Source organism: Pseudopipra pipra, chromosome 1 (assembly GCF_036250125.1).
Source record: "Pseudopipra pipra isolate bDixPip1 chromosome 1, bDixPip1.hap1, whole genome shotgun sequence".
NCBI lineage: Eukaryota > Metazoa > Chordata > Aves > Passeriformes > Pipridae > Pseudopipra > Pseudopipra pipra.
In genome coordinates this window covers 91,871,924-91,894,344 of record NC_087549.1, presented here as the reverse complement: position 1 = coordinate 91,894,344, position 22,421 = coordinate 91,871,924, and the positions used below count along the sequence as shown (strand labels likewise).

Sequence of the window (22,421 nt, the reverse complement as noted above, 5' to 3'; positions counted from 1 at the left end):
GGGCAGTACTGCTACTGAATTTTATGTATTCTTTACATATATTTGGTAACAAGGTTTTCTCATTTAACTACTGCTCAGATATTTGCATGTTATCCTGTGCAGAAAGGAAACAGTAAAAAACAACTGCAGTTACTTCAGTCACAGAATGTTTGAAAACTGAATGTCAAAATATTCCAAATCCAATACAGATTTCCACTTACAAACAACTTTTCCAGACCTGGTCTTCCAACATCATGTCCTTTTTGAAATGCTGGCAAGCAAAATCCAATCTAGTTGATGTTGCAGAAAGTACTAATACCTTGAACAGTTAGGGTCTGAAGAAACAACACTTTAACCTGGATGCAGTAAAGTGTAATTTTAATATTTAATTTAGGTCACTTAAAGCACACATCTAAAAATAGTTATTGCTGGGATAAAAATTATTTTTATTTTAGCAATATAGCAATAATTGTCATATAATCCCTCCTAACTTGACATTATTATATCTATTATTATAATAACATCATTATAATCACTAGAGTATCAATGATGTAACTAAGAAAAAATTTTCAAAAAATCTTATCGATGTATTTTAAAAAAAAGGTAAACACAAATCCCTGAGATGCCATAAAAATACAATATATCTTGCAGTAAAGTTAAGTTGTATGTCTTCAACTGCCTTCATGAGAAATGAATGATCCCAATGGACAAGTGTCAATGAGGAGGCATTTACTTTGACAGTAACATATACTGCCCTCTTAGAAAGTATTTGTGAGAAAAAGTCCATTTGGCCTGATTTATACACCATATGCAATGAATAGTCACTGTATGCACACCCATCATTCTAGATGCAGGTACGTGAAATAAAATTGCATCCATTTAAAAAGTGGATGGAAGCAATTAAATTAATTTGTGTCAAATGATACACACAGCTTTTATTCTATTCCTTTAAGGAATACAGGATCATATCAAACAAGAGCAGCTTTAAGTATTACTCTGGAAACATCTTTGTAGCTACTGGGGTTGATCCAGGACTGTCAGAGCTCCATAAATTGCTACATAGAGCCAATCTCAGAATCACCAGAGTGTTCTGCTGGTGAGACTTGCTTACTGAGATTAATGCTTATAAAGGACATAAACTTCAGAGGGATTGATATGAATTGTTCTGCTTTTAACATGTTATTTAGCAGTGCAATGTGGTACTTTTTAACCCATTCTCTGAACTCTCAGAGAGAGCTGAAGTGCTACTGGATGGAATACTTCAAGTAAAGGACAGAATCCTTATGGGCTGAGACTCTACATACAGCAATAATATAGAGACTACACTCTGTAAGCAGACACTTTGGTATGATTGCTTTCCCAAGAGAGATCCTCTCCATTGGTGGTCTCAATGTCTCCTTGAGAGTTAGTTTTGGAGAGTTAGCTTTGAAGGGTTAGCCCTCACCAGACCTCAGATTTTGGGTCACATTTTATTCAGTGGACAAAAGAAAAATCACCTCCACTTACTATGTGTATGCCATCCCTAAAGCACATAGGAATCTGTGAGGATGAGCTGAAGTATGATATCCTCTGGGTATTTCTGAAGGCATCATGGTCACCAGGGTCACCCTGAGACCTGTGGGTAGTGCTACTTCTGTGAGCACATTCAGGCCTGGAGTGCCCTTCGAATGGCATAAGAGGAGCAGAAAGATGCTGCAATTTATTCACAGCATGTAACAGAATCAGTTAAGAATGCTGTGTACCTCCCTCACATGTGTTTCTGATAGAAATATACTGCCACTTACTGCCGTGGCAGCAAATCCAATCAGGTCTAAATCGTATCAATATGAACCTGCAAAAAATCGGAAAATCTGCAGTTAGAAAATGTGTTTCAGCAAGTGCTGCATAATTCTGTCTTGGGACAAGGACAACCTGGACTTTATAAATTTTCCACCATCCTAAAGAGTTACACTGACCAAGTCTCACAAACTCAATGAAGGGTATGAAACTGTCTTTGCTTTGAGCAGAGCTACAGCATTTTGATGCCATTTGTAACTACAATGGTTGAAAGGTTAAACTAAATGAAAATGTTTGAAGTCTGCTAGTTGAGCACATTTAAAATACAAAATGCATGACAGGAAAGTATGCTTCAGAAATTTTGGAAGTAATCAAGGCATATTCAGAAACAGCTTGTATATTAAACTAACTAGAAAGGAAAAAAAAGCAACTAACACAAAACAGATAGAAAGAACATAAAATGTAATTCTAAAAGTTTAAAAAGCAACACAGTCCACAGAGATTCATTACACTTGTCTATTAACCTGGTTTAGTGTAAATTAGTAACTGAAACCACGTATTGGTATATTCTTAACTGGTAATAATTAATGGGGATTTTAGTTTAAGTGTTTTGCAACACGTAGTACAAGGCTAGAAAACTAGAAAATAGAACACTAACAAGTTCTGAATTTCATTTAATGTAATAAAAATTACAACATCAACACAGCAGCTCTTTAGTGAGTATTCTCAAGGATATCGGGTTTTCTATACAAATGAACAGTTTGGCTGAGGCTTATGGAATAAAGCAGGAAATTAAAAAGCATTTCTTGCCTTCTACTAACTAAGAAAAGATTTTTTGATAGAACAGAAACATAACCAGGAACATCTTAAAGTACCAGATATTTTAAATGACAGTTTTCTTCAAAACATTTTAAATAACGAATCTCCTCTGCTCTGCTTTTACTTAAGCAAGTGAATATAAGGCTTCTGAAAGTTCTACTATGTAAGTCTCTTTTCCAAAAAGTAATACTAGAAAGATGCGCTAGTAAGTGAACTAATTAACTAGACATTAGGGGATAACATGTATTTCACTATGTCTTCATTTCCAGTGTGCTGAATGCATACAATTTGCAAAGAACCGAAGACCTGGGGAAAAAACCCTATATAAATATACTGTCTTTTTGGAAGCTAAGACGCACTAGCCTTTATTTATGCTATTACTTTTCCATAGAAAGCTCCATGTTTGAAGCACCAGTACAGCATACTGCTGTTTGTTAGCCTACTAAACTGAAAAGTTACAAGTATTGCAATAATAATCAGGGCAAAAGGCAGGATAGCATCCACTCTGAATCTGACTTTTTCACAACTCTGCAAACATAGACCACATAATTTACAGCAAGTTAATATAAACCTTTTTCCTCTGGCTTGGCTTCTTGACAGAAAGAACTCCGTGAAATTGATTAAAATCCAATTCTGCTCCAGAGTCAAATGATTACAATATTAGTTGAGAGCTTCTGAGCTCTTATTTGTCCTTCTCTGCTTCTAGAGGGCTCTTTCAGAAGGTGCACTCAAAGAAAGTGCATTCTGAGGGGTATTTCCCATTAATTGTGGTGGATATATTTCGCAACAGTGGGTACATCTACACTTTAAACTGCAGTGCAGTGTTGACATAACTGAGCCAGATCCAACCTACCTATAATAACATGCAGTTCTGGATGAGCTAAGTTAATCTGTCTTGTAGGAGAATCAGTCAACCTTATGTACCATTTCCCACTCTATCATCCTGTGCTAATATGCTGAGGCTTTTCTATAACCTGTGCCAATATATCTTGCCTATCTGTAAGCCATCACCGTAGAGCGTTGACAGAAGCTACATTTTGAAATGCAATAGGAGATACCTAAAAGACAGTAAAAGTTGTACCTTTCCTTCTCAGTTTCCAAACTTAGATATGTCTCAATTTGAACTGGGTATCTCAGAGGATCAGTAACCACAGAAAACAGGGTCTTTCATTTCCATTTACTCAAAATTTTATGCAAATGTCATTATTCACATTATGTCTGTGTTCCTCCATACAGATACCTTTCAAAAATTTTTTATACCCATAAATGTCTTGTGTGTTTGAAGTGACAAGACTTACAGTAGAAGGCTTGAGAAACTTGAACTTTCATGATTTTTCTCCTGAGAGACTCCTGCTTCTGAGTGGGCTTCACAGAACACTGCTATATGGACAGATCATAAGACAAAGGTGGATTGAGGGAGAAGCAGCTGCTCCAGCAGTGAATTTTATGTGAAGTAGATTCACTAGACAACCCTAGTATCCATTTTGCCTTATTAATGAAGCACTCCTTTTCCACAGCAAAAGGTGATAGTATATCACTCTGTCTATGCCCAAATCTCTAGCTTTCAATGATCCCACTCAACTGCATAAAATAAAAAGCTCTGTACAGCATTTTTAGAGATGTATTTATGGCATAGTAAAGCAACAAAATCATTCTCTCCTTTTAGGTCAGAGTCGTTAATTCTTCTGATAAGCAAAATGGCAATACGGCATATTGATAATCCATTTGACAGAGATCCTCTTGTATAAATCAGGAGTGATTCAACCAAATGAGCTGCAACACTTGCAAATATGTCAACAAATCACATTGGCTTGTCTTAAAAGAGCCCTTTGTCTGGGGAAAAAAGTCTTCTTCCTGTTGCTTTCCTTATGGTTGCTTGTAGCTCTAAAGAAGTGTTGAGAAAAACTTTACTTGAGGGATTTGTTCATCAAATCTTGTCACTGACTTTACCTTGGAAAATGACAGCAGGAAATAAATCTTGGATGCAAATATTTTCTTAGGATGCACATGCAGGCCTTTCAGGCAAAATTCTTATTTATTTGGGTAACAGGGAGAAATTTGGTAGGATTAAGCACTAGTAGAATACTGTATGCTTTTCTTCATTGTTGTTTCATAGATCAGAAACTTTTTTGACGTTTCTAAAATTTGTTACTGCCTCATTTATTCAATTTCTTAATTTGTAATCCCTGCTAAGGCAAAAGTCATACTGGATTGACTAGAAAAGTGACACAAACAGCCATTAATTTCTCCTTGGCTCTGTTACTAAAAAAAAATTACTCTTTTTTTTAATTGTCATATTATTAAATCTTGGAAACAACTGTGCTTCATAATATATAACTTCAACTAGGGAACATCATCAGTAAACAACTATGACAGCATCTAGTCATTCATAAAAACTGCAGGACACTGTTCCCTTCCCTGAAAAGATAAAGTTCTTTTAATACACTGGGTTGTGCAGAAAGGTGCAGACAAGATCTCAAGGACACTGTTTATGAATACATGAATTGTGGCAGCCCCATTGGCAGGATATCAAGTCTGAAGGACTTACTGATCAAACATTATGTGAATGAAGTATTTGAAACACTCACATAGACTTGGTATCATATCCGAATGAGACACTGCAGACTCAGATGTGTCTCATATTCTGTGAACGCACCAGGTGGAACCATTGGCTTGTAACACCAGTGGTTCTGAAAGAACTTGAGATCCCACTCACCATCAACAGCAATCCTTACCTCACATGGCCAGATTTTAACCTAGCTACTCAGAGAAACAAAGTAGAGTGCTACACATTATAATTCTCTTTAAAGACTGTAAAAGGCATCTTACAGCAACACCTTAATAACCACATCATTAAGCAATAGACCTAAACGGAACAAAAAAGGACCTTCTAAGTAAATGCTCACTATCTTTTCTAAGCACTCGGAAGTAAATCTTACTCTCGCTTATATTTGTGCAAAGCCACTTAGCTCAGTTCCATTGAGTTACTGATGTGGCTTGAGTGTAACTGAGCACAGATGCAATTTACAAGATTGCTATCTGAGAGTCTTGGGATCCTTACAGAAGAGAGCTGTGAATTAGAGAAAAGACTTCAGCAGTATGATGAGTTTTATGTAGGGAGTGGATAGAGAGAGCTAAGTGTGAGTGAAGAAAATTCCGGAAAAAGCTTTCCAAATTGGCATGTTAAGGAAATACAGCAGAAAGCAGGTACAGGGGGAGAAGGTCTGAATGGCATAAAACCAAGTTCGAGCTGATACACAAGATGAATTTGTGGGGAATTTCAAAGATACAGTATTAAACACTTTAGGAAGATGGCCAAAAAAAGGTACAGGGGGTTTAGATAAGGGGAAGAGAAGCCATAGAAGAGTCAAGTCAGCTAAGAAAGTGTAGGTTACAAGGTATATGTTACATTTTACAGGAGTCAAAGTAAGAAAGTATTAAGGCACAGACAGAGGTGGGAGGTGAGGAAAATTTCGAGTGTTATACAAGAATAGATCATGAGAAATTTTGGTAGCAATCTGAATATGAAAAGCAATGGAGATATGACATATGGCTTCTGTTGCCCACCACACTGATGAGAATGAATGTGATAAATAGTAACAGAATGACAGAGCAGGAAAGTATGTAGGAACAACATGTAATTTTGACACTGGAAATACCCATAAAATAGCTACATTGAAATAGCAGAGTTCAGGAGAAAACAGTTTTATTTTGTTGTACAACATTTACTTCCTGTGTTGTAAGACCACCAACATGACAAATGGCTTGGTTCATCTAACAGAAAATTCTATTAAGGGTATGAGGGGGTGTCACAGCAGGTCCTTTAGTGTTTTTAAAAAACAGTATTTTCTCAGACAACAAGCAAACCAAGAAGCACAACTCCTGGCCTGTGGTAGAGCTGACAGATGTGCATAATTTCGAGTAACATGCCTTTATTCTATATGTCCAGCAATACTGCTGTAGAGCTGAATGAGAGAGATTATCTGTGGCTCCAGGCTCATACAATCAGCTTAGCATCATAAAGAACACAACAAGATGAGGTCTGCAAATTGGAAAGTTCAGTCTAGGCACTGTTTTTTTTTTTTTCAAGTGGATACATAATCCTCATTGTTTGTCATTGATCCTGTCTTAGTCAACAACTGAGACAACATTTCAATCTCAGGTCCCTGAAGTTCAGAGGTTTATAGCCGCCTGATCAGAAAGACACACTGCATGGAATCTTTTCAAGTGCAAGATTATTTAACATGGTCAAAATAACCCCTCTTGGGAATGTGAAACTAACTTTTATGCTTTGCTTAGAAATATTTTGGTTTGGTTTTGCTTTTTTCTTTTTTTGGTACCTGCATGACTCAAATCCATTTTTAAAAAAGAAAACAACATTTAATCCTCACCTGTGAAGACATGGGTAGCTGGAGCAAATGAAGATAAAAATGTAAGATTTAAGAAAGGACCACAAAATCATATTATACTAATCTTACTTCCTGTGCAGTGAAGTTCATGGAACATGCTCCACTAATTCCTGCACTCAAGTGATAGAATCACAGAACAATTTACACTGGAAGGAAACTCTGGAAGTCATCTGGTTCAAATCTCACTTCCTGAAAAGTCTAGAAAACAATACTGCAACACTGTGTAACAACAATTTAGTAAAGTTCAATGGGAGATCTATGAAATGGGAGGGTGTTAATCTCAGTCCATTCCATGCACTGACAAGCGCCAAGGCATATGTGACCAAAAATCTGTTCAGTATCTATAATGGAGGTACATTCCTTGCAATGACATGATGGACAAGGGATGTGGGCTATCCAGTCTTCACCTTAAATTCTGGTTTCTTTTTAGGTAGGCAAGCACGTGCTGCTGCTGGATGTGTTTTTCTGTTGTCTTTAGGCAACAGCAAACAATCTATTCTTCCTGTCCCACCTCCATGAGTCATCAGGATTTACTCACTGACCTGTCTCCTGAAGTGGGTGTCCTTTGAAGCTGCACGTAGCTGTGTGCTGTTATCTAGATGACCTTCTAATTTGGGCGCCATCAACAGCCATTTTTGTTACTTTGGTGCTTCTACACCTATTCAATCCCAATTCACACCAATCAAGGTTTCCATTGCAATTCTCAACAGAAGTAAAGACAGGTCTGAAGGGCCTTGTCCATTTTAGTTTTGAATGTCTCCAGTGATGGTGGAGGGTTCACAAACCCTCTGGGCAGTGACTTGCAGTGAAGAATGCACTCATACGCCCGTTAGCTCTTTCACCATTCAGGGGGCAGATCCAAGACAACCTCTCATACCAAGCACATTGCTACCCCACATACAAAGCAAACCACAAGATGATAAGGAAAGTTTTCAAAGCCACACAAGGAACAGTAAATTTGAGAAGTTTGACAGGCATTGACATCTACCTGTGGTCAGTACAGATCACAGAGTTGCTCTAGAGAAACAAAGCCAGCTGAATACCCACTTGGTTTCCATAATCCCCAACTAAAGAATACATGCTTGGAAATGTTGACTACTGCTATATGATTTACTAAATCCTCCCTCAGGCTGTTTGGCAGATGACATTTTGCCTCTTACCTAGACGGAACTGCCAGTTGTGTCATAGCTTGGGGTCTAGTCATCCCTGAGGGTGGCAACCTCCTCTCTGCCTCTAAAATGAGGCTGGCCTTTAAGGGAGAGCCCTCAGTTTTAGCAGAGGCACTTAGTGCAATTTCCATATGTGTGTCTTCATCTTTAGGATTCTATTCATTACACATTCTGGGCACTGTGAATGAACACCAAAAGAAACATACAAACGAAATTGACTGTTGAGTACTTTTGTTTGAATCACACATGAACTGCAATATCAAATAAAGATAAAATTTATGTGTACATATTTGAACACAAATGATCATATTTTCAGGCATTTTTCTTAATAAATTACTTTTTTGATTGTTCTGATTTTCAAAAGCAGGTCTAACATACAGTCCATTTTCCAGGGACTGTGTGTTGTTGAAGGATAAAGTGTGTTGCTTCACACTTCTAAATACTTCTAAATCAGTTACTATATATTGGGAAAAACACAAGATAATTGCAATTTTCACATTGAAAATGAGCACTACTATATCTTCATAAAAGAAAGCATAACAGGTAAAATATTTTTGCTGGTGACTGTTGTTCAACTGGAATAAAACACTGCATTTCTGAAAATGCAGAAGAAAAGAAGTGAAAATATTCAAGGCCAGTTTGGATGGGGCTTTGAGCAACCTGGTACAGTGGAGGGTGTCCCTGCCCTTGGCAGGAGGGTTGAAACTAGATGACCTTTGAGGTCCCTGCCAACCCAAACCATTCTGTGATTCCATGAAAAGTAGCTCAATATATTTCTTTGAACATTACATTAATAAAGTAATGATTTAACCTACAGGTGGCATCTGTAGAATAATATCTAGCTGGATAATTTTATCTACCATTTGAAGAAAATTTATCAGTCGTAGTTATGCTCTACAATCAGTACTTGAAAGGGAGTGACACACATACAAACACAGACATTCCCTGCCTGTAAGCCCACTTCACCAGAGGACACAAGATGTCTCTATTGAAAAGCTGATTCAAGACTGAAGAAAAGAAAGGTTTAACAGAATTACCAGGGAGTTACTTAAATAAAAGAGAAGCTTCGTTTAAACAATTTAAAGCTGGGACACAATGCCATTATCACAATGCCGTGTATTAATTATTATGTTTGCTCTTTCCGGCCTGTCACAATGATGAACAATAATGATTGCACAGTGTGAGACATTCACCAGTTAGCTAATTCACCCAGTCTAGGCAAGGGATCAAAGATGTTTCTGTACTGTCTGTTCCTTAACAACAGCCCTTTTTGGATCCAAATGTAATGAAAAGAAATCCTAGAACTGGAGTGACTCGTGCACATCTTGCCTGTCAGAGCCTAAAAGCCAGCTCTGGGAACACAATCACCACAACTCTTAACTTCAGTCTTTCCAGGGCAGCTGGCACTGTGGAGAGGCAGAGAGCAGATCTATGACTTCAGTTGCCTTCCTCTCAGCCCTCCAGTGGACCACCTCTAGTGTGTTAGTGTCAGTGCCATTCTTTGCTTGTGTGAAAGAAACGTCGGGGGAAAAAAAAACAATCCAAGTTTCATGGACATCTGGAGTTGTACACAGGAAGTGAGCTTTGTCAAGTGTCCACGCTGGAACAAGTGGGTTTAGCTGAACAGACCCCCAATATTTTCCCATTTCCTATCAACACAATTCCCTGTGGTTTCCCCATTATCACTTTGCTCATCAGTGAATGTATGATGCTTGCTGTTTGCTGCCTGGAACACTGCATTTCTTTTTGCAGATGGGTGAATAACCATTCATATCTCTGACTAGAGTCTTTCTTTGCTAGAGATATGCAACTGGATTTGTGTGAGGCAGCTGCTCAGTATTTGTGTGCCAGTTAGAGTGGCCTAGTATGTCATGGTGGACAAATGACGTCAGTTCTGGAGCAGGCTTCACAGGAACTGTGCCACGGCTTAGTGCTATGAATGCTGATGAAATTGCTTTCCCAAGATTTGTTTCCTCTCTCAGAACAATATGATCTTGCAATATATGGGTTCAGTTTGATTTTTTTTCTGTAAGTCTTTCAGGCTTTGCCCATTGTCTGAGTGCTCCGCACTCCTTCAGTGTATTCTCTAGAAAATTTGATATAAACATTTCAGTGTGTACTGGTAGTGCAAAATTAGGTATTTTAACAGACATACTGTCAGGGTAGAAATTCATTCTCATCCACATGTCAGTCCAGAAATCCCACTCATAATTCATATTTCTTCCTGAAAGACCCTTAGCTTTCATATTCCCTACCATAAAAAAGCCCAAACCAAAACAAACAAAACCCCCCACAAAATCCAGCAAACCACTTCAATCCATTGTGACTCAAAACTGAGGCCAAATAATATTAATCTCCTTCTCTGGAATTTTCTGACATACCCTACTTGTTGCACTTCTATCTGTTTAAACGCTATATTGTGCACAGGAAAGTTCATATTATTGTGTCTTGTCCATGAAAGGTATTGCTAATGTTTGAACAACAAATAATGAATCGAATCCATCAACTACGTGCATTACTGTAACACACACATAAACATTTGAATTTTAATTTTATGCATATACAAACATAAAAGCAAATGTTCACTGAAGTTGCCCTTTGTCAATCCTCCAAACATCCCCAAACAAATGCAACTCTTCAAACATGATCAAAGAAGCTCTGGGCCAGCAGTAACAGGGTGATATGAACCTGACTTTTCAATACAAACAGCTGTGTGCTGATCACTGCGTATTTTTTATTTCCCAGGAGTTATTATTTCTCATAGCATTATTTCTTGCTTCTTTTTGCTGTTTATATCTGCTTTGGCTAACACTGCTAATGTGTGAGCAGCAAAATAAAATGTATAGGACAACTCTTTCGAAGACCTTTAAAAAAAATTGAAATCTGTGTTCCAATGAGGTTGGCTTTCTTCACTCACGCAGGATCAAAAGTGAAATAAAGGGGTAAAAAAACTAAGAATAGAGACATAATACTGCTATTGAAAGGGGTGCAAAGTGGTACAGCATAAAGGAGGAGGCATCGACTATGCAGCAGGATTGTTTATTACAAGTTACTATTTTACAGTCAGTGGACAGATACTTCTTTTTTTGGACATGAATTATGTTCACAGTTGCACTTTACTGATCATACTGTGTGAAATTGTTTCTCTTCCTAGAGCAACAGGCAAACAAAAGGTGACAGGGCTGAACTTTTTGTACAGTAATTTACAGCACTGTATGCAGGAAATTTCCACACATGTATCTGTGATGTCAATTTATAGCCTTGGTCTGGCTGGCAAATATAAATATACATGTACATATATTTGCATAATTTTAAACATTCTAGCTCTCTTGAGAAGGTAGTGTGTATAAATGTGTGTCTGCACATGTATGTGGACTAGAACTACAGAGAATTTACCCTCTCAAGAGACCTACAGGATTCTGAATACACACATATGCACTATATGAGCTATCTATATAAATGAGTGAGGGAAGCATCATATTAATATTATTAAAACTGAAAATTAATTAAAAAACTGACAGAACTGACATTTCTTTTCATGAATAATTCTACTTTACTGAAACAGAAAAATAGGCAGATGACTTAATTTTCAACACAGCATGAAGTTCAGAAGGCTGTTCAATTTGTTCATAGCCATATCTGAATATCAAAACTGCATTTATATAAGAACCATGCCAGAAAGTTTCTTGCTATGTGTAATTGCGATATGCTTCCCTCCCCCCAGTCCCAAAGTCAATGAGAATTCATATTTTAATAAATCTATGTCAATATTCGCTACTGAACCCTTACATTTACACCAGTGAACACACTGAAAACTATCCTCAAACCCTAAAAACCACACTTCAGCAAGAAGCAGATGTTTTGGCCAAGTTACAATATATTCATAAAACCAATTTTCTTAATGCAAATGCTGCCAGATCCATTACCACAGCACACTACTGTAGGACAAACTATCTTGGGAGATATACCAGGGTAAGGTAGGGAGGCACAACTGCACTTAATGTTTCTCTATTTCAGGCTTATAAAATGCTTTAACTTGCCTGTTAGATGGCATGGTAGTCATGTAAGAAAGTTTAATTTATTCTTCAGAAGCAGATGACACAAAATTTACCAAAAACTTGGTTCCTTTGGGATTTTTGTGGGATTCATCAATACGCAATATTATTACATCATTTTTACATCACCTGCACACCACAAATTTTCAGCTCTGACTTGCTCTTTCCAACTCTTGCAAGAACTGTTTCTCTATTTTCCCATTCAAGAAAGCATCCTTCTTCGGATCCCTACCTGAGCACATGTACAAGTCTCTATATGCTTAAGTTTCACTGAAAGTAGATGAATGCTTAAGTGTGATCCTATTGTCTTAAGACGATATTTTATATTCTAGGATATGATTTGGCAAAATACAACATATAAAACAGAAGTGTGATGCTTGAGAAAGTATTTTGGTGAGCTTCCAGGGACTTACCTGCCAGCTGCCAAGCTGGCTTATAGTTTTAGGCTCAATCTATTCATCCATCCATCACCAAAAGGTCTGAATGACTGATAACAAAAACAGATGAATCATCGATGGTATGCTCTCTGTTCTCTCTTTGTCCTGTGGGAGACATGGTATTTGACAATTAAGTTTAATATTTCAGGCTAAGAAAAACTTACAGTATAAACAGGGCAGTTTTATCTTACTGGATAGATACTCGTACCTAATTTTTAAAAGATAGAGTGGGTTACAAATGAAATTTTTCATTGTTAGCTGATCTTTAAATGAGCAGGTACTCATGCCTATCATTTGGAGTGTAAAATACCACCTAATGGCCAATGAAGAATAACATAAGCTATACAGTCAGAAGGTGCTCTCCTTTTTGGTCTTTTCACATAGATCTGACTAGTAAGATCATATTTCATTTCCATAAACAAGTGCTATTCAAAGTGTCAGCTTTGAGCTTAATAGCACAAACATCAAGGACTTAATCTCAGAGACGTATTGGAAGGAAAAGACAACTTCTGGTCTGCCATGGAGATGTCAGAGAAGAAAGGAGAAATACATTTGAATCTTTAAAAATGCAGAGAGCACTTCCAGCTATCAACTTTTCTCAAGTGATACAAATAAAATGAGGAATTAAGAAAATTCAAAAAGCATTTCTCTTTAATATTTAAGCACTTTCTAGCTGCACTGTTACCATATCAGATCACTATAGACAAAGCTATGACCATTCACATAAGCTGGGTACCTAACTCACACTGTGAATGAAGCATGTAGATCAAAAATTCACAGCCTTTTCTCCACTAATACCTGCTAAAAGGGATTATCCAATAGGTATGTTTTAAATGAGAGGCTGAGAAGTAGGCTAATAAATTTTTTCAGCTTTGGACTTGAAGGAAATATAAAATAACTTCTGATAAATTGTATAGATTACACAAAAATTTGGCAGAAAATTAAATATCTAAGAGGACAGGATTATTTAGCAAACTGGGCTCTTTCAAACAAAATGCACCTGAATACAACCAGATACAGAGATTCGAATTATCAAACCAGTCCCTGAGAATGGGGAACAATTTAATGGAAAACAAATAAACTGAAAAAATACAAAATCATAGAATAGAACAGTTTGGGTTGAAAGGTACCTTTAAAAGTCATCTAGTCCAACCCCCTTGAAATGTGCAGGGACATGTAGAAGTCACAGAGGACAAATCATTGAGTGTCAGACCATGGCAACATGGATTTAGCAACATGGGATAGTTGAGGAGGGAAACATAGCTTAGTTCTACCTCTAGATACCATTACCTTTTATGCTGCAGTGAAAGTCAAACTAAGATATTTTGTACAGTTCTGATGTTCACATTCTATAAAGGACATTGAACGACTGGACAGTTTCTCACAGAACAGTGAGATCAGTTACAAAAAAAATATTCAGGAGCTGAATAAAACTCCTTCATGTGAAGGCTTTAAAGAGCTCAATCTGTTTAGTTTGCCAGAGAATGAGAGGCAACTTGATTACAGGAATAAAGCACCAGGTACAAAAGCGCTCTTTGATTTAGTGGACACAGTAAAATGTCTGTAATACGCTGAAAACAAATCCAAGAGCATTACAAAACATCACCATTCCAATGAATATATGTATTACAATACAGTTTTAGTCATACAACAGCACATCATTTTCTGCCACAGGAAGCTTCATTGAGTGTGCAGTATAGTCGGTTATTTAGTGAATGCTTTGTTTTATTCTCATTGTTTAATTTGTGGCCCTGCAATTCATTCATTGTACTATGTAAACCTAGCACCAAACACTTCATTGTTCACTTTTTTTTACTTTCATTTAGTTGTCACTTTAACAGCATACAAGTATAACTCAATGAACTACAAAAGATCCAGGAAGATAAAAGCCCTCATTACACACACGTTATACAACAGCCCACATGGTGACTCAAACACTACCCAAAATTTCTGCTTAAGGTGTTTACAAAACTCTAGCTAAATAAACTACATATTTTCAACAGAGAATACTACTATGGAAATACTCCAGGTCCCCCATCACGTATTGGGAGACAAATGGCTTCTGCAGGTTCTTGGTAAACATCTGCAGGGTACCTCCTCAGCGGTCAAGCCATACTTTCACATAAAGCTGTGCCACAGCAGAAGCTTCAAGGTCAGATGCTTTTTCAAGCAGACTCTCATCACTGCTTGTGAGTCACCAAGGGGGGAATATTTTCTTTCCGTTCACAAGAGAACATCTCTTGCCTGAGTACATCCATCCCAAATGTGAGTTTTCTTTCTTTGTCATGAACTGCCTGCCAAGATGAGTTCCCCTGCCTGGAACACCACCTGCCCTGAAACTATTATGAAAATGTTTGGGTTTCTAGACCAACACCCTTTGCCACAGGTATTGTCAATGAACCCTTGAAGGCTTACAAAAGGGGGTCTAAAAGAAGCCTTCAGCACCTCACTGGGCCATCCACTGTGAGGAACTGATGCACACAGTCTAATATCTACAGACTTTCCTGTCTAGGTCTCCACTAGCCTGTCCCTTTCCCTTCTCAACTTGACTCCTCCTACCAGTCCCAGGTAACTCTCCCACCATGCCCCTTGACTCCAGGGCTACATCTCCATCATGGACCGCACTTCAAACTCCACCTTGTTCCTCACTGCAGCTCTATATACCTTCAGGTTTTCTCAAATCCAGATTGTCACAACCCTTTCTTTCTAGCAGGCTGCCATTTCTGCAAATAACTTGGGCAATTCCTAATTACGATAGGAAAGCTGGGAGATAAAACATTTCTTTCCCCAATTTCTGAATATGGCAACACCAGTGGTAGTAATCTTTATAGATGCCACTTTCAAAATGTGATACATATCTACAAAACACCTGTGAATCTGAGTCTTTCAGGGAACTACAACTTTGTAACACTTTGGTTAAATTTCCTGGAAATGGCAAGAAGTATCAGACAGAACCTAAATGAATTTGAAGTCTGCTCAACACTTCAGAGATAGAACATCTCAGGTTTTCACACTACCTGGACTAAACTTTAACTGCTGCTGTGTTATTTGAACTTTTACTGAATGTTTATGTTCACCCATCTACAGTGGAAAAGATAAAATGGGAAAAGGAAAGGTATGCTGAATTATGGCATTGATTATGCCTAAAATCCTGCTACATCGTCTCTGCAGGAAAAACAAGCTGAATGAAACACAGAGGATTGGATTTTAAAAATTTTAGAGCTGTAGTAGGTTAAAAGCTGGACATATTGCACTTCATCTGTCTTTGCAAATGAATTTGAAACCTAAGGTACATTTTGAAGAGGCTCGAGCTCTTTGCATCTTACCACAGCACTCTCACACTTGCAAATGTTTTCTTTATACTAGAAAGTCACAATTGTCATGTGTTATACACTGTGACACATAAGGTCCATACTATATTACTGTCAGAACAGCAGTTTATATTGGATAGGTAACGCTTCAGCACACGATGTATGCAAAGGCCACAGGAGAATTTCCTGAGCTTTGCTCTCCAAGGATCCCTAATACTCCTTAGCAACCTGTCTGGAAGGACTGAAATCACAACCTCTAGGCAGCAGTCCCTGTATATTTGAAATAGTTGCTGGCTACAGCAAGCATACGTACATCTCCAGAAAAAAAAAAACATTTAACAGCGAGTCATCACACCTAGGATATAGACAAACATGTTAAACTCAGACTGAGGACAGCAAGAGGAATATTGGCAAACAGACCCCTGCAGTGGCCTTATATCAGTGCACAGAGTCCACAGCTTTAGAAAATGCTTTCATGAGAATTTCGGAACAGTCTTCTTATAAACCCAGTGTGGACTGAAGAACATCAGAAAGGTGTGAAATAACTGAGAGATCTTAGCCTGAGAGACTAAGATCTAATTGTTAGAACAGTTTAGACCATCAGAAACCCTTATGCATGTCAGGCTCTATTATGGGATGTATTATCTGTACTGAATTATTGTGTTCTTTCCTGATACTGTCTCAGCTGCTACATTGTTTTTACCTCTGATAAACTTCATCTAGTGGAGTTTGCAATTGTTCCACAAGGAACAATTTCAGGACTGAAATGCCACTTGTTAGCTTAACTACATATATTTTACTTATCCCTTTTGCCTTTAAGGCAAGATTGTATTGAGTTTTGATATTTCTCATTCTCTGCATGCATCTAAGGGAGTACAAGTGTCTGGGTCTTTATTATACACAGCTGACCTTTTATTTCCTGCTAGGTGCATTCAATTTCAGATAGCCCAGAGTATGGTCTTGAAATGCTATTTTCCATCATGCTAAACTCATCTGAGGTCTCCATTTTTACACATCTAACAAACTCAAGAGTTTTCTTTCCAGTGTTGCATGGAAAAACAGAGGTCATTCAGAAGGTTATGACTTTTTCAACAGAACAACTGTTGTGACACATTGGAAAACACCAAAGGATAAGCACTTATAAACACTGGGCAAACCACTGCAATGAACATATCTGAGAAATTCCACCCTTTTTTTTGTTGTTGCTGTTTTTAAAAAACTACATCTGAATTCCACTGCATCTACCACTACATTACTAGTTTAAATTTTATATTGAGAAATGTTTCAACTTTATTAAGCCTCATTTAAAACTTAATTTCATTTATACATCCTCTGCAAGAGAAGCCTGTCTCCATTTTCTATGCTACTTGTATTCATGATTGCTGAAGATTGCTGTATCTTCTCCTTCCACTATTTTCACATCATTTACTTAAATGGTATTGGTAGCTCCACTTAACATTTCACTTATATGCTTCTCAAACTTCTTCCAGTCAACGCCTAGCCTTTGAGTTCTGATGCCCTGATACTACCTTATGCATAGAGTTTAAGATCTCTAATAATCTGATATTTAGATTACATATTACCTAAAATGTCAATTCTTGTCCACCCACTCAATAACTATGATAGCCACTCTCCTCATCTCACATACTATTTCCCTTTTTCCTCTTGTTCACATTCAAGAAGATTCCCATCTAGAATATGCTGCTGGCTGCATACAAGTCACAGCACAATTTTGCCTTGCCTCGCTATCTAGTTTATTTCCTAAATCACTCAGCAACGAACCATAACGATTGCTCCTCAGGACCTCATCATGCAGGGTCAGCCGTTCTGTTATCACTGGGAAGTTCCTCTGAATTTTAAACTTCTGCTGAAATGCGTGGTTATTCTTACAGCCAACTACTATTCGGATGTTGTTGATTGCAGCCACCACAAGCATTGCTCAGGCAGATGACCTGCTAATGACCTTCCCATCCACTCTCTGATATTAGTAGGTGAGGACTGCAAATTCTTGCCTAACCTTGGCTGCACGAGATAAGCAAATGTTTATCACCTCTACCATCTTAGACTCTGACTCTGAAAGCTACACTCATTTTACCTAAAACCCTTCGGTACACTTACTCCTAGAAACAAGCAGTGATTTTTCTTGTTTATGTATAATACCAATCCTTTATATATATTTTTTTTCCAAGTGGCGCATTTTAAAACTATTATCCTATTTATCATTACTTCATAAAGCTGAAGAAATGAAACTTTGCAACCCCAGCATTTCCAGGTGGTCATTTTTTTTCTATATATACCACCACCACCAAAACCATTATTATTATTATTATTATTATTATCATCATCATCATCATCAAGGGATAACCTTAAGGGACGCGGAGAAGCGCTGTCCCCGGTGTAGAGGGCGAGCCGAGCCCACTGGTTGCCGCCCGGGGCGCGGAGCCCGCCCGTGCCGTCCCCTCCCGCCGCCGCCGCCCCGGCCAGCGGGGGGTACCCGGGGGGAGCCGCACCACCGCCGCGGCCAACTCGGGAAGGGGCCGCCCGGGGCGTACCTGCGGCTCCCCTCCCGCACCCCTCCCCGCTGTCCATCGGTTGCCACAGACGCGAGCAGAGGGAAGGACGGGCGGACGGGCGGACGGACGCCTCCCCCTCTCCCCCGCAGCCGCCGCCCGGCCCGCGGGGAGAGACCCTCTCTCCGCCGGCGGCAGGTCCCCGAGCCTCGCCGCCGGGCATCCTCTCGCCCCGTACCTGTCGCGGTGTCCTCGGGAGAGGGATCCGCGTCCCCCCGCAGCCCCAGCGCGGCAGCGGGCGGCCGGGCTTTGTTACTACTCGGAAGAGCCTCGGCTCAGCGCCGTCGCTATAGAAACTGGCTGCGCCTCGAACAGACACCGGCGAGTGGCGGGAGGGAGGCGGGAGCCGGGCGGAGGTGTGGGGTGAGGAGAGAGCCGTTCATTCAGGAATATCTTGGCCTTTTCCTCCTCCTTCGCCTCCGCCTGCAGCACCGCCCAGCCCGGCCCGACGGTGGGAAGGCGCCTCGCCGCCCTCACCTTAACCCTGGGCTAGGATGTGGCCCCTTGGCTCAGAGCACCCCCGCCCCATCCTTGCCACCTCCTCAGGGAGACTTGCCCCCAAAACGCACACAGAGGTACACTCACACTCCGAGAGCGGACCTCAGGGCAGCGAGGACCCAGGGAGCACCGTGAAATGCCCGGAGCTGACCTGCACTCCCGCTCCTGCCCCTCCCTGCCTTTGCAGCCCGTTTGATCTCAGAGCATCACCACAAAACCCCGACAAAACCGGGACCAAACTTTTTTAACAACAGCTTTTCATTTTGTGAAAGTGGTTTAGCTCCACATCCTCAGGTGAGGAACTGCTTTTGTGCGGGAACTTGCTGCTGGAACCCCTTTGGACGGCAGCTCGTGGTTGCTGAAGATCCAGGGATTCAGTAGGGTTTTGGAATTCTGCAGAGTATTTAGTATGATGCAGCAGACCCTAAGGGTTGAGGAAGTGTAGGGCCCACTGCCCTGGGTACTGTGCAGGCAGCAAACGGGAAGGGAAACACGGGCTATGGGAAGGAAGAGGAGGGAAAGGCTGAGAATTGATCAGGGTAAAGTGGCCAGGTGGGTGTGAGTTATCATTGTGTTCTGCCAATTTTTAGATTTAGGGTCTTCCTTCTGTTATTTTGAGTCTAGGGAGTAGCATGTTTTCCTACAGCAACAGCCTATGGCGTGTCATGGATGCCCATCTTCACATCCTTCTCCCTGCTTGGCACGACTGACAAAAGCTGAGGCAGTCCCTCCTTTCTTCTTCTTTTCCTCCTCCACTGGAGGTCCAGTCGTATCAGTTTGTTGAATCTATTCTCTTCTAATTTCTCTGCCTGAAACATTCTTATTCTCTCTCTCAATAGCAGTAAAGTTGATAAAACATCCTTCAAAGTACAAGATGGATCTCCCCTTTTCTCTTTCCCTGGTTTGTATTGATTAAACTGGACTTTTTAAGTTTGCCAAACAGAAGAAGCCCAACATGCAAGGAACAACTCAGAGGCTGCATTATCCATCTCAGCTACTGCTAAGCTACAGGGGATGACTATTAAGTATCAGCACTGCAAGTCACTGTGAGTTGATGAATCTGAGCCAAGAGCTGCTGGCACGCTGCAGAAAATACTCTTTAGGAAGAGTTTGCCAAAGACAAGAAAGACCCCCACTAGAGCTCTTCACAAAACAACGTGGCTTACAGCAGAGCTGCTGGCAGACCTTAACACACCCAAATGACAATGATGGCACAAATGAGGGAGACAGAAGGTTGGGTACAAAAGACAGGGGGTCACCACATATCTATCTAATTGCATGCTAAATATTAATTCTAGAATTTTTTTTAAAAAAGTAAATCCAGTCAGAGCATAGCAGAGCTTATTTTTTTTGTTTGTTTTACCTTATAGTGAATTTGCTTGCTCTGAAGTGGAAAGAGTAACATTAGAGAAGTGAAAGATCTGCCACATGCTGGATCTCATAGCATAGGAGAAATTCTGCTCATTTTTCCTGATATAAAAGAATGCTCTCATCCTTTTAATCAAATGGAGTATCAATATTCATAACAATTCAAACAACTATAGTTTAAAAAACCCCTAAGATGCTGGAAAGCAATTCATATTACAAAATCTTTTAGAAGAATAAGAATGCTTTTTAACTTAAGGTGCATTTAGAGAAGAGAGTTGAGCAACATAAATGTTGCTCAAAGAAATGGTCATTGTTTTGACAGCAAGAAATGCAATGCTGTTGCTATTCTGCCTATTCATTTTTTCTTACAAAATAAATTCATAACACTTTCTCCCAGGTGGAGGAACAGGAAGAGATAGAAAAATTATAGGGAAGACATACTTACTATCTGGTCTTCACTGATACAAGGCACCTGAGTACTGATATCATTTCATGTGTTCCTGGGGCTTTTAATCTTCAATGCAGTTTTACACACAGACTTATAAACATATCCCTCTCTAGGCTGAAGGTGAAGAATAACATTTCTAGAAGGGGCAATTGAGATGATTGGATGATATCTTAAAATACTTGCAGGAAAACTCAACAGAATGTATCTTAGTACTGTGCAGATATCCATGCCCTCTAGATTACTTTTCCTTGTTAGGGTTACAGTGGTATTTTACTAACAGAGATGAGCCATTTTTGTAGATGGATATCACCTGTATCTTTAAGACAGAACCTTAGCCAGTTCACTGTTCTAGTGCTTGTAAAGTATTTTACTGTGTGGTTTTTGTTCTTTTTCTTTTTCTTTTTTTTTTTTTTTTAACTCTACTTGAAGTGTATTTAATTTTAGCTAGCTTAATGCCCTTTGGAGCCTAACTTTTGCAATAGTATTTACAAAGTAGGGCTGTTTGCAGTCACAATAGTTCTATATGTATAATGAGGGGAATGAAACAAGAATATTAAACTCTTGCATTGCAGTAATAAATCAGTATTAAATTAGCGTTACATTTTGTAACATTTTAACAATAAGTTATCCTGCCTTTATGTTTTGACATTTTGTCTCTATTTCTCCCAATTTGGCTTAAGGAAAATATGTTTGAAATCCACAACTGGAATGCCTTCTGGCAATAATTTTTAAGGAGCATCTACTTCTTTGGGGGAGGGTGACAAAACCCCCAAAAAAGAACATTTAAAAAAATGTGTACTATGTGTGATATGACCATAGGCAGCTTCTGACTTAGCAGTGACATGTGCTTCTTTCCTAGAGTAGAGGATTTTTTCCAGTAACTTGGTGTACTGAAGGAATTCATTGTGGAACATTGAACATTCATGTGGAGCAGAATAGCCTTTGATGGTGTCCCCTCTTTTTTGCTGTTTGTTCTCACACCAAAAAGCATTCATCCCACCAAACCCTTTTGGCCTATTTGTTCCTTGGAAGCAGAGCAAAGTATCCTTAACTATCACTAAAACCTTGAATAAATAATGCTTCAGCTGAAGGAATGAAACACATTCTTATCACATCACATTAAAACAAAAGAGAGGGGTAAACTGTGATAAAATTGAAGGAACAATATTTAATATTAATATTAATTATCATTACTACTATTATTATTATGATTGGTGCAGCTTCTAGGCTGTACCAACACCAGGTGCTGTTTTCCCAGAGAACAAAAATATAGGCAATTTCTGCCCAGAGGAGTTTTTCTTAGAATTAAATGTTTTTCCTGAGGGCCTGAAATGCCATTAGTTACACATTTGGGTAGTGGTGAGTGCAGTGAGACCTAATTTAATTGCAGCCTTTTATATATGTGTAATATAAATTTTAAATAATGTAATAATTTTAGTAATAACTTTGACAATAGACAGTGCAAAACCATTTTTCTGTGTCTATAGGCTAGCAGTCCTTCTGGAAATTAGAGACTTTGGAACCTGGAAAATGAACTGAAGTGATAATTGAAGGAAGCAATAAAACATGAGTATGCTAAAAT

At 39.0% G+C, this 22,421-nt stretch overlaps 1 protein-coding gene across 4 annotated transcripts in view; it reads right to left on the bottom strand.

Moving 5' to 3' along the window:
* RNF182 (ring finger protein 182) overlaps positions 1-18,917 on the bottom strand; it is a 36,938-nt gene extending 18,021 nt beyond the window's left edge. For 3 of the 4 annotated variants that reach the window (XM_064665290.1, XM_064665284.1, XM_064665295.1), the window contains exons 1-2: positions 18,704-18,892; positions 12,621-12,749 (exon numbers count right to left, since the gene is read on the bottom strand). The gene's annotated coding sequence lies outside the window, so the exon portion shown is untranslated. Of the gene's footprint in view, positions 1-12,620; positions 12,750-18,703 lie in introns of all 4 variants that reach the window. The other variant, XR_010432848.1, reaches the window with a different exon arrangement.
* Positions 18,918-22,421: the final 3,504 nt, after the last annotated feature.